This window comes from Saimiri boliviensis, chromosome 16 (genome assembly GCF_048565385.1).
Source record: "Saimiri boliviensis isolate mSaiBol1 chromosome 16, mSaiBol1.pri, whole genome shotgun sequence".
NCBI lineage: Eukaryota > Metazoa > Chordata > Mammalia > Primates > Cebidae > Saimiri > Saimiri boliviensis.
Window position 1 is genome coordinate 12331067 of NC_133464.1, and position 14826 is coordinate 12345892.

Genomic DNA, 14826 nt, shown 5'->3' on the forward strand with positions numbered 1-14826 from the left:
TGTTCATAACTAAAACCGTGATTTGATATGGCCTGGGAGAGGAGTGATTTCACTGTGGTAGTTATCCCTGAGGCAGATAAATTGCAGGAGTGGCTTTTTATGTTCAAAGATTAGGTTTCCACAGTTCTAAATAAAAATCATGGCTTCCCAAACCTCTGCAACAACAAACATTTACTCCCTAAATGGCTGGCTTTCATTCTGTGTGCCTTTCCAGGGTAGATTTTTCCCGGCCTTGTACACAGAAGAGTATACTCTTCTGTAGTGTACTTTGACATAGCCATTGCTAAAACCAGACAGAGTGAAGACAAAATCTGCCTTTGGAGAAAAACTTAAAAAGTGAAAAGGTTCAGTGAGATCCTCTTCTGTGTTCTTAGAAGACATGATCTGTTTGCAGAATAAATGTGCTGTCACTGATGAGGACTGTGCTAAAATCTCTATATATAAACTCCAGAAGAAATTGTATCTCATAAAATAGTGGCAATGCACGTATAACTTTGGATCAGACTTGCAAGATATTCAAAGGAGAAAAAAAATGTACCTTTAAAAAAGGTCTACTCAAAATAGTGTCATTTACTTGATGTTTAGTGAACTGAAGAGTTGAGTAGCATTTTCTTCTTTGTGGGTATGGCATTTCTTTGAAATGGGTTCCAGTTGATTTTTTTATCTTTCCTGCATGCTGTGTATGTGCACAAATGTACATTTGTTTTATCATCATCAATGATGTTCAGATAATTTCAGAATACCATAGCTGTATAAATTTATCCCAGGGTCAGAGTAACATGTGGATTTCAAGTTTGTGAATAAAATTCACTTCTACACCACTGTATCCTAAGATAAGCTAAGCACTGGGTGGTGACAAACTAAGCTGGGTGGTGAGTGAAGAAAAGAGATAAACCCAGAACCTAAGAATCCTTCACGAAAGGCAAATATGTTAGCAGGTGGATATACAGTGAGATGTCTTATTTTCTAGTTTTGGCTCGGGAACTATGATATTGAGTTTAAACATATTAAGAATGGTCCCCAAGATCAGGCACGATGGCTCATGCCTGTAATCCTAGCACTTCGGTAAGCCAACGCCAAGGCACGCCTATTGCTTGGACCCAAGAGTTCTACCTGGACGACATGTTGAAACCTCATCTCAAAAAAAAAAAAAAAATTCACCAGGTGTGGTGGTGTACAGCTGTAGTCCCAGTTACTTATGGGGCTGAGGTGGGAGAATCACTTGAGTCCAGAGAAGTCAAGGCTGCAGCAAGCTATGGCGGCACTACTGTACTCCGGACTGAGCAGCTGGGCACAGAGTGAGGCCCTGTTTAAAATTTTTTAAAAGAGAATACCCCTGCCCAAAATGGTATTAACATTTTAGAGCTTCACTCATGTTATACAATTCTTACCTAACCAGCACAAGCCTTTATACCTTCAAACTCTATGCAAATGCTTAAATATTTTAAATAGATTTTATGAATTTTAACCAAAGTTGATAAAATGATAGAGGAAAAAGAATACACACCTTAGTTTTAACAACCAAAGACAAATGATCACAATATCTGCGTCTTTTCTGTAGTCTTTTTAAGGGCTTGTCTTCAGGTAGTTGCAGTCATGGCATTGTAGAACTTTTCTACTGTTTTTCCATTGACTATTTATTATAAACATTAAAAAATATTTCTATATAATTTTCTTACTTAAAAGTTGTAAATGGCTATATAACACCATACCCAGTAAATACAGCCTCATGTATATAACCATATCTCTATCATTGGACATTTGCTGTTTCTAGCTTTTTGTCATTATAAACAGTGTCCTAATAGATGGTTATAATGTAGAGATTTATTTCTATTTTATGTTCTTCAGGATAAATATCCAAATATGTCCATATCTATCTATCTATCTATCTATCTATCTATCTATCTATCTATGTGTCTGTCTGTCTATCAATATCTTGGTTTCCTGAAGAATTCACATAATTTATTTACAACAAATTTCCAATAATTATATCTTTGAAAAAAGAAGTATCTGAATTATTAAATGGATATATGTATGTCTTCAAATTGATTTCCTCAAGAATTCAGATTATAATTTTAAATACTTTGCTTAATCTGCTTTTGAGATAAATCTGCCTTTTTATAAAAAGTGTTTGTGGATCACAGTTTCTCTTTTACAGAAATAAAAGAAGGTAACATAATAATTTGGATATTTGACCTTTGTGCTATATACAAACTTGATCTTTACAAAAATCATCTGGAAACCAGATGATAAAATATACCTTTTGGAGTAAAACCAAAATAAGAATACTATAAAGTTTCAAAGCTGGGAAAAAAAAAAAAAAAAAAAAAAGGTCAATGCAGATTCCTTTAGAAAATTGGCTGTCTTGTTCAGGAGTCTATTTTGGCTTTTCGCTTTCCCACTCAGGCTTCCAGTAGATGATCAAAGGAGCTTATATAGCGAGAAATCTGTACCCCCGCAAGTAAAGGAATAAGAGGGTCTTTCTTTCCTAGGCTTCAGAATCCAAGACTTTTCTGATGGATTCAGTATAGATGGAACAGAACTGATGGGAAAAACTAAAGCTCAGTTCACAATTTCCTTTCTAAGAGACGTGCACAAAAAAATAAGGCAGACAGACCCTGGAAAAGACCCTTAGTATGAAGGAGTGAAGGCGAAAGGTGGAAGTAGGCATTTGGTAAGACAGAATTGCTTGCCTCCTGAAGCAATTACTCCATGAGGTCCCAAGACAAATGCAGCCATACCAAAATATGCTCTGAATTCAGGGACTGACCCCACAGGTCAGGGGTGGGGGCAGGTGCGAGCCTCCGCAGCAGGAGTGGAGAAGAATTAGAAGTAGGATAGACCAGAACAGTGAAGCCAAGAGAATCATTGATGAAAAGATCAAGAGTGAGAATTATTTCCAATTATTCAAAGAAGAGAGATGAAAAGAAGACATTGTTTGGAGAGAGGATGATATAGATGGAAGACAGCCAGCAGAGACACACCAATGCATGTTTTTCCTGACAGAGAGGATCACAGCAAAAGGAACACAGCCACGTTTTAAAGGGAGATAAGATCCTTTTTTTTCTTTTAGTTTAAAAGTAATCCAAATATTCAGATGAAAATAGGTCATCATGTACCAAAACAATTAATAAAACTTAGCCAACATCTAGATAGAGCCTGATAAACACATTGGATTTGAAAACCAATAAAAAGAAAAATATTCCATGAGCATTATGATCAAATGCTTAAGAAATTACTTATCTATCAATAGAAAATTTAGATTAATATTATATTCTCTCTCTAAAATTATCAGCAAACAGTAAAATAATGTCCTGAAAATCTGTAGTCCTGAAAAATATAAGAAGACAATTTTCATATGTTGTAAATGAGTCAAAAAAAATTAATAGGTAAAGAAATACATACTAGGTAAATGATACTCATTTAAAAAAGGATGAGGTAGAAGTGTGTAAATATCAGAAAACAGTTTAAAAAATTGTTTGATTAAATGAGAAAAAAAGACCTTAAAGTCATAAAAGTTGCTGTCTTTAATACAGTTATAACTACAAGCTTCCTACATATATCAATGATCATAGCATTCTAGTATGCACAGTCAAAAGTATGATGCTGGCCAGGTGCAGTGGCTCATGCCTCTAATCCCAGCACTTTGGGAGGCCAAGGCAGGCAGGTCACGAGGTCAGGAGTTCAAGGCCAGCTTGGCCAACATGGTGAAACCCTGTCTCTACTGAAAATACAAAAAAAAAAAAAAAAAAAAAAAAATTGCTGGGCATAGTGGCAGGCACCTGTAATCTCAGCTACTTGGGAGGGGAAGCTGAGGCAGGAGAATCATTTGAATCTTGGAGGCAGAGGTTACAGTGAACCAAGATTGTACCATTGCACTCTAGCCTGGGTGACAGGGCAAGACTCCATCTGAAATATATATATATATATATATATATATATATATATATATATATATATATATTTGAGATTTGATATATGATATTTATATATTTATATATGGTATTTATATATTTATATATGATATAAATATATATGATATCATTATATATATTATATATATAATGATACATATTTATACATATTTTGATATATGATATATTTGATATTTGATATATATTTATATATTTATATATAAATATCAGAACTGTTGTCTGATATTTACACACTTCTACCTCATCTTTTTTTAAATTGGTATCATTTACCTAGTATGTATTTCTTTACCTATTAATTTTTTTTTATTTTTGACTCATTTACAACATACGAGAATTGCCTTCTTATACTTTCCAGAACTACAGATTTTCAGGACATCATTTTACTGTTTGCTGGAGAGATATATATATATATATATATAGCTTATTTTAAGGGAAAGAGAGGGGAAAACATGCCCATAGATTCAGTATCTTTTTAAAGGGTTTGTGACCTAAAATGGTATTGGGAGTCAGCATTTCATCTTATGAAGTACAAAAAAAAAAGAAGATAAAGTTTTAAAAATGAAAACATGAATGAATTAACTATGGTGTAGATAAGCTCTAAATCTGATAGCAAAAACTGAGAGCTACAGCATTCCTATCTGGGAGGAATATTGATCTATAGATATCTTTAGGGTAAATTGGAATGCCACAAAATTGGAATGACGACAAGGAGATTAGTGAAGAAAGTCATTGGAGAGATTGGGTATAAAATTCCAAGATTGAAGAACTGGAATCAGGTTGCAGTAATAGATATAAAGAGGTGAATGGTAAAGATTTATCCACTAAAACTAATGCTAACACATCTTGATGACTAAAGGAAGAGAATGAAAGGGAGTCCTAGGCTAAAAATAATTTCAGATCTTCAAGCTTAGGTAAATGTGGATATTTTTGCTGGTGTTCTGTTATGTCTAGTTAAAAGAAATTGTTACTGCTTTATCTTTCAGTTAATGGTATAAGAGTACATCCTTTGCTTTCTTCTCTTTTCTAACTGTTCTCTTTTTATTATTTTGAAATTCATCTGAGATTAGTTCCACAGGCAAAACTCATTTTGGTTCCTTTCTTTGAAGACATTGAACAGCAATATAAAGGTATAGTCTAGACTAGAAAATCGTAACAAAAACCCCAACAAAAAATCTAGTATCTCGCTGGCCATGGTGGCTCACACCTATAATCCCAGTTGTTTGGGAGGCTGAGGTGGGCAGATCACTTGAGGTCAGGAGTTTGAGACCAGCCTGGCCAACATGGCGAAACCCGGTCTCTACTAAAAGTACAAAAATCAGCTGGGCATGGTGGTGGGTGCCTGTAATCCCAGCTACTCGGGAGGCTGAGGCAGGAGAGTCACTTGAAACCGGGAGGTGGAGGTTGCAGCGAGCTGAGATCGCGCCACAGCACTCCAGCCTGCGTGACAAGAGTGAGCCTCTGTCTCAAAAACAAAAACAAAGATTTTAATGATCCTTTTATAAAACAAAAATTTAATTCCTGTATACAATGCATATTCCAGTTAGTTATTTTTTAAGTAAATTCTGAAGATCTCTGAGGAAAAAGGAGAATATACTGTATATACATACAATTATAACTATAAATTTTTGTCTCAGACTAACAGTTTGCCTATGTTGCTTACAGTTGGACTCTCTTATTCTTTTCCACACAAAGAGCTCTGACTATGCAATGTGAACTCTCTAAGTGTTAAGTTCTCTTCTGGGCATCTAGGCCAGTGATGCCTCCTTAGTTTGGGAACAGTGATGAGAGAGGTGTGCAGGAATCACCTTAAACATGTTTTTTAAAAAAAATACAATATCCTATTTTCCACCCTTAAAGACTCTGATTTGGTATGTCCAAAGTGAAGGAGGCCTCAGCTTGAGTGTCTTAGTTAGCTTCGGCTGCTATAACAAATAGCACAGATCAGGTGACTTAAACCCTAGATATTGGTTTCTTACAGTCTGGAGACTAAGAAGTCCAAGGTCAAGGCGCTGGCTGATTCCTGGTGAGGGCTGTCTTCCTGATCCACAGACAATTTAACTACCTCCTCTGTTCTTGTACATTCACTAATCCCGTTCATGGGGCTCCACCCTCATGACCTCATGACCTCCCAAAGGCCTCACCTCCAAATATATCAGAGGCAAGAGCTTCAACATACAACTTGAGGAAGACAGAACCATTCAGTTTACAGTGTTGGGAATATTTCTAAATCTTTCTTGATAACTCATATGTTAAGCAGTCTTTAGGAATTACTATTTTAAACCATCCCCTTTTGAGCAAATGTTGTGGATTTATATTGCAAAATAAAACAACCACAAAAACAGAATCTCCCTTTGATTTTATGTAATATTTAAATACAGTAGCAAGTTTCGAAACCACTGTTTTAAACCATCCACCTTCTTAATCCAACCTTTGGAGATTCATATTATAAGATTAAGCAACTACAATCAAAATAAATAACCCCTTTCTGATTTTCCATAATATACAAATGACAGTAGCAGGTCATCAAAATAAAACATCCAACACTGGATAATTAATAGAGAGTAGGAGGGACACTTAGCACAGAGTAGGATGGTGGTAGCCAGGGGCTGGGAGGAGGGAAAACGGGGAGTTGTTAATTATTGAGTAGAAAGTTTCAGTTATACAAGACGAGTGAGTTCTAGAGATCTGTGTGATGACATTGTGCTTGTAGTTGACAACATTTTATTGTGAATTTAAAAATCTGTTAAAACAGTTCTCGTGTTAAATGCTCCTACTACAATGAAACAAAATAAAAAATACCACAATGGAGGTGACAAAAATACAACGTAGTTTCCTCTCATACTGCTGGACCGTTTTAGTTTGGGCATGTAGGTGCAGTGACAGTTTCAGTTTGGGCGTGTAAGGTGCAATGACAAAAGGATATTGGGGCATTGTGGTGTGTACAGAATCCCTTTAGGAAACCCAATAGCTTTTAAAGGTCAAAGAAAATTCAATTTTCACGATTTAAAAATGAAACAAAACAGAATCCTTGGAAAAGCAATGACAGTTTTGGAGTATTTCTAGAAAGAGCCAGGAAAAAATAACATGCTGCTTTACTTTGGGATTTAGGAAATAGACACAGAAAAACTGGGGAACCATTTTCTATTTCTAATCAGTGCATTGACAAAAGGAAAACAGAAGAAAGAGCGTGTTTTTGGAGCTGTTTCTTTGAAACACTTGGCTTCCCCTGTGTGGTCATCACCTTGGGTAGACCTTGAAGTCTGCTGGGACTGGACCATGCATGTAAGATTCTGGTTTTTGCAGAGCTACATCATGATTTAATGAGAGCCAAGACATAGATGAGTGAGTACTCCGAAAGAAAAGTGGCAGATGGCATTTGGAGGAGAGAGAAAAAGAGAGGAAGAAAGAAAAAGAGAAAGAAGAGAGAAAACCAGGCAGCTAAATTAGGACCTTGACTTTTGTACAAAATTAGACTGAAAATCAGCCACAGGAATCCTCTGCCCGCATGGGCCGGGGCGGTGGCGGGGGGGCGCCATTCTGTTGTGGAGACACACATTGCTGCTGTGATGTCCAGGGGGTGAGATTTTTAATGATATCTTAGTTCTCCTGCTAACGTTCTCTGCTGTGTTGCTGGGGGAGACGCAGGACTCCAGATTAAGTTTAAGAGAGAAAATAGCCGGGCGCGGTGGCTCAAGCCTGTAATCCCAGCACTTTGGGAGGCCGAGGCGGGTGGATCACAAGGTCGAGAGATCGAGACCAACCTGGTCAACATGGTGAAACCCCGTCTCTACTAAAAATACAAAAAATTAGCTGGGCATGGTGGCGCGTGCCTGTAATCCCAGCTACTCAGGAGGCTGAGGCAGGAGAATTGCCTGAACCCAGGAGGCGGAGGTTGCGGTGAGCCGATATCGCGCCATTGCACTCCAGCCTGGGTAACAAGAGCGAAACTCCGTCTCAAAAAAAAAAAAAAAAAAGAGAAAATACAGAGCTGAGCAGAGGCCAGATTACAGGAAAAGATGCATCCAGCCCAATGAAGTTCACCAGCTAAGGATATCCAGAGGAGAGGCTCACTTGTGCTGGCCAGGAAGGACTGACATTGCAAGTCTAGTAGCAGCTCTCTCTAATTTGGTTTTACTACTTAGACATGGAAGAGGCAGGAACTTGGAGACTCCTGTCTCTGTTCTCTGGGAAAGAAGACTGTTCTACTTACAAAGCCTTGGAAAGGTCAGACTAAAAGAAGACATAGACAGCGAAGTACTCCTGGGGTGAAGTCAGAAAGACCTGGCTCCCTCGAGATTTATCATAGCCTATCCCTGTGACCTGAGGCAAGGCACTTATCTTCTCCAAGCTCAGCTTCACCTGTAAAATCAGAATAACAGAGAGACACTTGCTTCATTGGGGCATGGTAAGAAATAGATAAGAATTAGCCTCACACACAAGAAACCCTCGGCAAACATTAGCTGTAACTTGTTTAAACTGAATTTTTTTAACTTGTTTTAAAGAAATTATGAATAAAACACATCATCTTTGTGAACAGGTACAAAAGTTCATGTTTGTGAAATGTACAGACATTCTTAAGGTTAAAAAGTAGAAGTCAAATTCTTAATTTCTCTCCCTCCCTCCCTCTACCTCTGTTCTCCCAACAAACAGACTGCTTGGATTCTAAACTTGCTTCCATTTCATGTGGGTCTGAGAATGTTGCCTCCAATTTTTAATCTGTATAGTGAAGATAATACTAAAAACTACTTCACAGAGGTGCTAAATGTTTAGAACAGTGCCTGGCACAGAGTAAGCTTTCAACCCTGTTTGTTCTCATCTTTCAAGTTAAAAAATGAATACATAATGTCTAAGCTTGCTTCTATTCTATAATTATGCACAGTCTTCATGGGCCTTCATTCTACCCTAAGAAATGATCAATGTATAAAAATTAGAACAGTGTCAAGAGTACTAATCACTTTTATCATTGGAAGTCACTTTGGTCATCATCTATTGCAAAGTCAAGTCCCAGACAGAGCAGAAATCTTTTCTGCAAACTCAGAAATGTGTAGTCATTCCCTCTGAGAGTATTCATAAAGGAGCTCACTACCTTTCAGGATATTCCAACACATGATGATTGGAAACTTATAGAGTAGATGTTCTTTTTATTGAATAAACAGTCACCTCTTGATACACTTTCCATAGATAATTTCTATTTATTCTCCATTTTCCTTCCTGAAAGAACAGAGAAACACTACAAAACAAAATTATAACATTTGTGTTCTGGGCTTTGGATTTGGGGTATGATAGAAAGCCTTTCTCAATAAATACCTTTTAATTGCTTTCACACAATCTCTGCAGAAAAAAATTACATACATTCTTTTAGTCATGTATCATGGGTGGAATCTTTTTTTTTTTAGTTTTCACATTCTTAGCATATTCAGTCAAGAAATTTCGAGACTAAAACTAACTCTAGGAAGTGAAGAAATCTGTCACTTTAGGAAGTGGAGGAATCTGTCTCTTCACTACATGAGGTGAGATTCTCAAATGAGAGTTGGTAAATATGTTTTTCTCATTATTTACCAAATTTAGAGAAGAAATAATGAAGGTTTAATAGAATATTTCTAGGATTCACCCTCAAGGAAAAAGAAATGATAAATGGATAATACCTTCAGAAATCTGAAAGGGCCATTTAGATACATTTAATGAGAGGTTTGATGATTTTCTGCCAAAAAAATTAAAATGAGATTTTTAGAAGCATGTGGTGAGAAAAACCATAAAGTGAGTCAGATAATAAAAATAGACTCAATTTCAGGAGATGAAAAATGTCTGTACTATTTGCACAAACAATAATTGATGCCAAGAGTTTGTAATCACCAGGCTATATGATTTAAATATATTGAAAAAGTCATTTTCTTTTTTTCTGTCCATTCCGTAATAGACTTAATTTTTGATTCAATAATTCTGTAAGGCACATTGTCTTGTCTTGTCTCTATGCCTAAGTTTCCTCATCTGTAAAATGGTTCTTATGAAAATTGAATGAGATAATTCATATTCTTTGTTTTGTGTGTTTTTTTTGTTTGTTTGTTTGTTTGTTTGTTTTTTGAGACAGGATCTCACTCTGTCACGCAGGTTGGAGTACAGTAGTATGATCTTGGCTCACTGCAGCCTCAACTTCCCAGGCTTAAGTGATCTTCCCACCTCAGACTCCTGACTGGCTGGGACTACAGGTGCATGCCACTACTCCCAGCTAATTTTTTGTATTTTTTGTAGAGACGGGTTTTCTCCATGTTGTCCAGGCTGGTCTTGAACTCCTGGACTCGAGCGATCCACCCGCATCAACTTTTCTAAATCCTAAAATTACAGGTATAAGCCACCAAACCTGACCTCAAAATTTACGATATTCTTAAACATAGCCTGGCACCTAATAAGCCCTCAACTAACATTTTTGTTAGAAGGACTCTGTTTTTGCATGACAGTAAACGTAATTTGAGTTGAAATCAACCAACAAGCTCGCTATTTTACCATGGAAGCACCCATGTATCCCGAAGTACTTTTTCACAGGGTGTATGTGTGTGTGCATGTGTGTGTGAGCTACTGAAGGTTATTTTCCTTTGGACAAAGCATTCTGAGTGGGAGATAACATTCAGTTTTACATCAAATTCTGTTTTTAACACTTTGCCTTAAATGATTGTGATGATTGAAATCCCATCAGTCATTGAGCAACCCCTAAATGGGAGACAGCGGAGTTACTGGATTCTGGTCTGAAAAGTGCTCTGTGAATGTAAGAGGCTGTAGAGGCCATGAGATGTGACCTCATGGAGGGAGAGGAAGAGTGTGAGAGGGCAGGACACAGATGATCTGGGCTCAGAGAAAGAGGGGAAGTTCAGAAACTCAGGATGCACAGAGAGGACACTCAACTGGGCAGAGGGAGGTGCAGGTATCAGAAGTTATAAGGCTCTAATGTGCCCTGGGAGTTGGGGCTGGTGGGGTGAGCAGGGATGGTGAAACATGAGGCAGGTGGATGGATGTTGGATAACAGACAATAAGACAAAAATATGGGATTTTTTTTTTCCTAATTGACACTTTGGCGTGAAATTTATACTCATTTGTTCTGAATGGACATGTCTTCTGTCTGAGAGGAAACTTGGCAAACAAAATGGACAATCTAACTTTACAGAAATAAGGACATCTTACTGTTCCGGCATCAAGAATAAGAACCCACTTTTGTCTTCAAGTTTTCGTTATGGTGTGCTGAAGTCAAACCGAAGATGTAAGTGTGTAAACAGGGAAAAGGCAGGAATCTCTTGTTCAAATGTAGATTTTAGTGGTTTGTTGTTTTGAGTTCTGTGGCTATTGGAACTAAAAAGAGGAATAAATAAAAAACATTTGAAATAAGAATTAATAATATGCCGACATTTTAAAAAAAATGGTAACATCAAATACATTGGTCTTCAAAATATGGGGTAATGCCTTACTCAGATACACATTCAACATTGGGAAACAAATCTGGAAAGCTGTCCTTATATCTATCTGTTCGCCTTGTGAGGCCTTGCACATTTACACATGTAAATGAGCTATGGGGCAAGAAGATGTCTGAAGGTGGTGTTTACATATAGTTAGGATTTTCTATACATGCATATTTACTGACGGAAGAAGATGTTCACAGAATATGGCTAGATTTTTAAAACCTGGTTACAAAACCATGTATGAGCAGCCATTTTTAAATAAATGTATACATGGAAAAATACATATGGAAAAGAAAGTCCTAAAAGAGATACAATTCATATCCTCTTGGAGAGTAAGCACCCTAGCTAAAGAAAATTCCAAGAGAGACCATAACTGATTACTACTTCATCTGCAGTCCCTCATTCAGTGGCAGACACAATGTATGTGCTCAACAAATTCTTTGCAAAAATGGTTGAGCCTCTAGAAGTTGAATTCCTGGTGGCTTTCGTTTTTCTTTCTTATTTTGTTTTTATAGTTTTTCTAATTTTTCTTCAAAAAACCTGTATTGCTTTTGTTAATGAAAAGTTGATAAAAGTTCTTCTAGCTTAATTTAGAGTTTAAGTATTTGAGGTCTAAGAAAACACCAGTCAGCTCTCCTGGATTTTTGTGTGGATCTTATTATGCCCGACAGCACAGAAACATGTTGGGAATCCATTGTTCAATATTCCTTGCCTAGGGAGGTAGTATGGAGCTAGCAGTAAGATACTGAAGGAATGAGAAAACCACTAGATGGAGGTTGAAGAGAAAGTGCACCACACAAGAGGCTGTCTTTAATTATAATCAGCTCCTCTGCCTTTAAATACACCATGTTGTCTTCCATGTCAGGAACACGAAGGGGAAATAACAAGCACGTTTTGCTCAATGCTAAATCCACATTACTTAACATAATGGGCAGGATAGTTAAAAAACCAATACAATTATGCAAACGTAATGTGATGAGAAATTTCTGCTAGTGATGATGGTTGATTTCCCAAAAACATGAAACTCAAGAGTTTGAGGTGAAGAGTCCCAGAGATCTTACTGAACATTTTCTTTTCTTAATTTTCTTCTCACACTATGCCAGGGATACTAAGCAATGAGATAAAAGCCCACCATTAAGTACGTATGTGTGTGCCTATGTCTTGAATAGGGCGGTAGATAAACAATTTCACTTGCACTCCTAAAGACCTCACAGCCTATGTACATAAGTTATCAGAAGTGTAGTTGTTGGTATTGACATATTGACCACCTTAATAACACCTAATGATTCAAAATAAGTCAGTGACTTCTGTCTTCTTTGTGACTTTTTAGAATAAAATAGATGCTTTGATTTTATACAAGTTATATGTTTCTTTCCTCACATCGTTATTCCCAAATATTGTCTTCCCATTATAACAAATCACACACATAGATGAAAAGTCTTCATGAGTTAAGCTAGGGAATTAGGAAAGACTGATGTCAGATTGGCATTGAATAACAAAGAGGACATGGCTGGGATAAAGGATTTGAATTAGTTGAGCAATGGTTGCAGAATGGTGACTATGATATGTTTAGCCAATATGAGTGCAGCATGTGGTATGAGTGTGAAAGGAAGTGCAGGTAAAAGTGATTTATTTAACCTTATGTTTCTAGAGACTCAGGGTCCTAGAAACATAAGGTTAAATAAAGTAGGTAGTTGGTAAGCTTCAGGAATGCCTTTGTGTTCAGTGCTGTATACCCAGCACATACCGCAGTGCCTGATGCCACAGTGGCTACCTAATATTTGCTCTATGAATGAATGAATAAATGAATGAAGGAGTGAGTGCATGAGAAACAAGAAGATACCTCGAGGTTTTCTGGGCTGCAAAAGAGACCTACAGTGTGTTTGGAAGCTGATTTTTTAGTATAAAAGAGGGAACATTTTGAAAGGCAACCCAGACCTGGGGGTCCATGTCCTACCTAGAATAGAGTCTGGAAATGGGGATAGGTGAAAAAGGCCATTGTGCATACATAGAATGAAAGAGCAAGAGAAGAATCCACTGCTGAGAGTGCGTGCAAGGAGAACCTGCTGGGCTTTCCCACTGCACATGGGGAACCTGAAGAGTTCAGAGCAGCAGGGTCCGGAACATGAGAAGAAGGAGAAAAGCAGAAGGACGCCTGGCTCACGTCACTCTCTCAGGCTGAATCTTCCTTCATAATGGTGTTGGCACCATCTTCCTACCTCTTCAGGGGAAGCAGCACCGATAGCTCCCTAAATTAGAGATGGTTATGAAAACTGTAAGAACAGGTGATCACTTAAGGGGTTAAGCAGAGAGGACAGGAAAGAAGGTCATGCTGTGAATCATAATCTGGAAGACAGAAGAAGATTCCAAAAACTTTGATACTGAACCCAAGAGAGCTGCAGGAGAAAGAAATGACCCATCATGTTACGAGCATGTTGCAGTGAAAGAAAATGGCATATTTTAATTTTAATATGGTGAAGAGGGGGTTGGAATGAACTAGGGAAAGATATGCCAATAGAAATAAAATTGCTATCACAGAATACAAAAACTGGATCTTAACCATTTAAAAGAGCAATGAATATTTCCTGAGTTGCCATAAGCTGTTTCTGAGTAAAAGATTTATCAATGGACACATTGTAACAGTGCAGCCTCTCTCCTGATACTCAACTATTTAAATGCCAACTACTTTTAACAAATGTGGAAAACCTGTTGAAAGCCATGTTTGTCAAACTTTGTGTACTGTCTTATGAAGGACACTTCGGTAAACAGAAAAGAGAGATATTGGCTTATAAAAACATAATAGTGATAAGGCTAAGATACACAGAAGCAATTTCCTATCAAAATAATTAGCTTACCTAGGATACTTAAATATCCCCACTGGCTTTTATCAAAGGAATAATAGGTCTGTTATGTGCAGTTATATTGATTCAACATGAATGAAGGCATAAAACAGTATTTCTGTTTGTAAAGGAAAATTATTACAACCAACCATTTCAAATTAATTTTGAATTCCTCATGTGTTTGTAACTTACATTTATCTTACTACTTCAATGCTTTATATAATATTTAATAATATTAAATCAGTAAAATTTCTAGTGATCCAGGAGCTACTTGTTGAGTTGTTAATGTATGTGTAGATTAGCCAGGTATCTTTGGAGCTTAGATCATTTATTGGGCACTGTTCCTGGGAGCAGGTAAAGTGAAGGTGAATGTGAGTGAGATTCACCTAATGTCTTTCAGTTACAATCGCACTGTTTTGGTCAGCTATGACCAAAGTGAGAATTTTTAAAAAACGATAATTCTGGACATGTAGTTTTCTAGATAAACAAATCCATAATCAAAAATCTGTTTTGTTTTAGATGACATATTGATAATAAAACTGCTTGGAATTTATATGTCCCTTTCTCCACTGCTCAGCGGAAGAGGTATTGTGGACAGATCTATAA

General features: G+C 37.0%; 1 protein-coding gene across 4 annotated transcripts in view; it reads left to right on the forward strand.

The window, feature by feature from the left end:
* NALCN (sodium leak channel, non-selective) overlaps positions 1-14826 on the forward strand; it is a 374466-nt gene that overhangs the window by 1602 nt on the left and 358038 nt on the right. The window contains exon 1 of one of the 4 annotated variants that reach the window (XM_074387470.1): positions 9439-9445. The exons of 2 other annotated variants lie outside the window; for them this stretch is intronic. The gene's annotated coding sequence lies outside the window, so the exon portion shown is untranslated. Of the gene's footprint in view, positions 1-9438; positions 9446-9465; positions 14806-14826 lie in introns of those variants that run through there. One more of the 4 variants, XM_074387469.1, reaches the window with a different exon arrangement.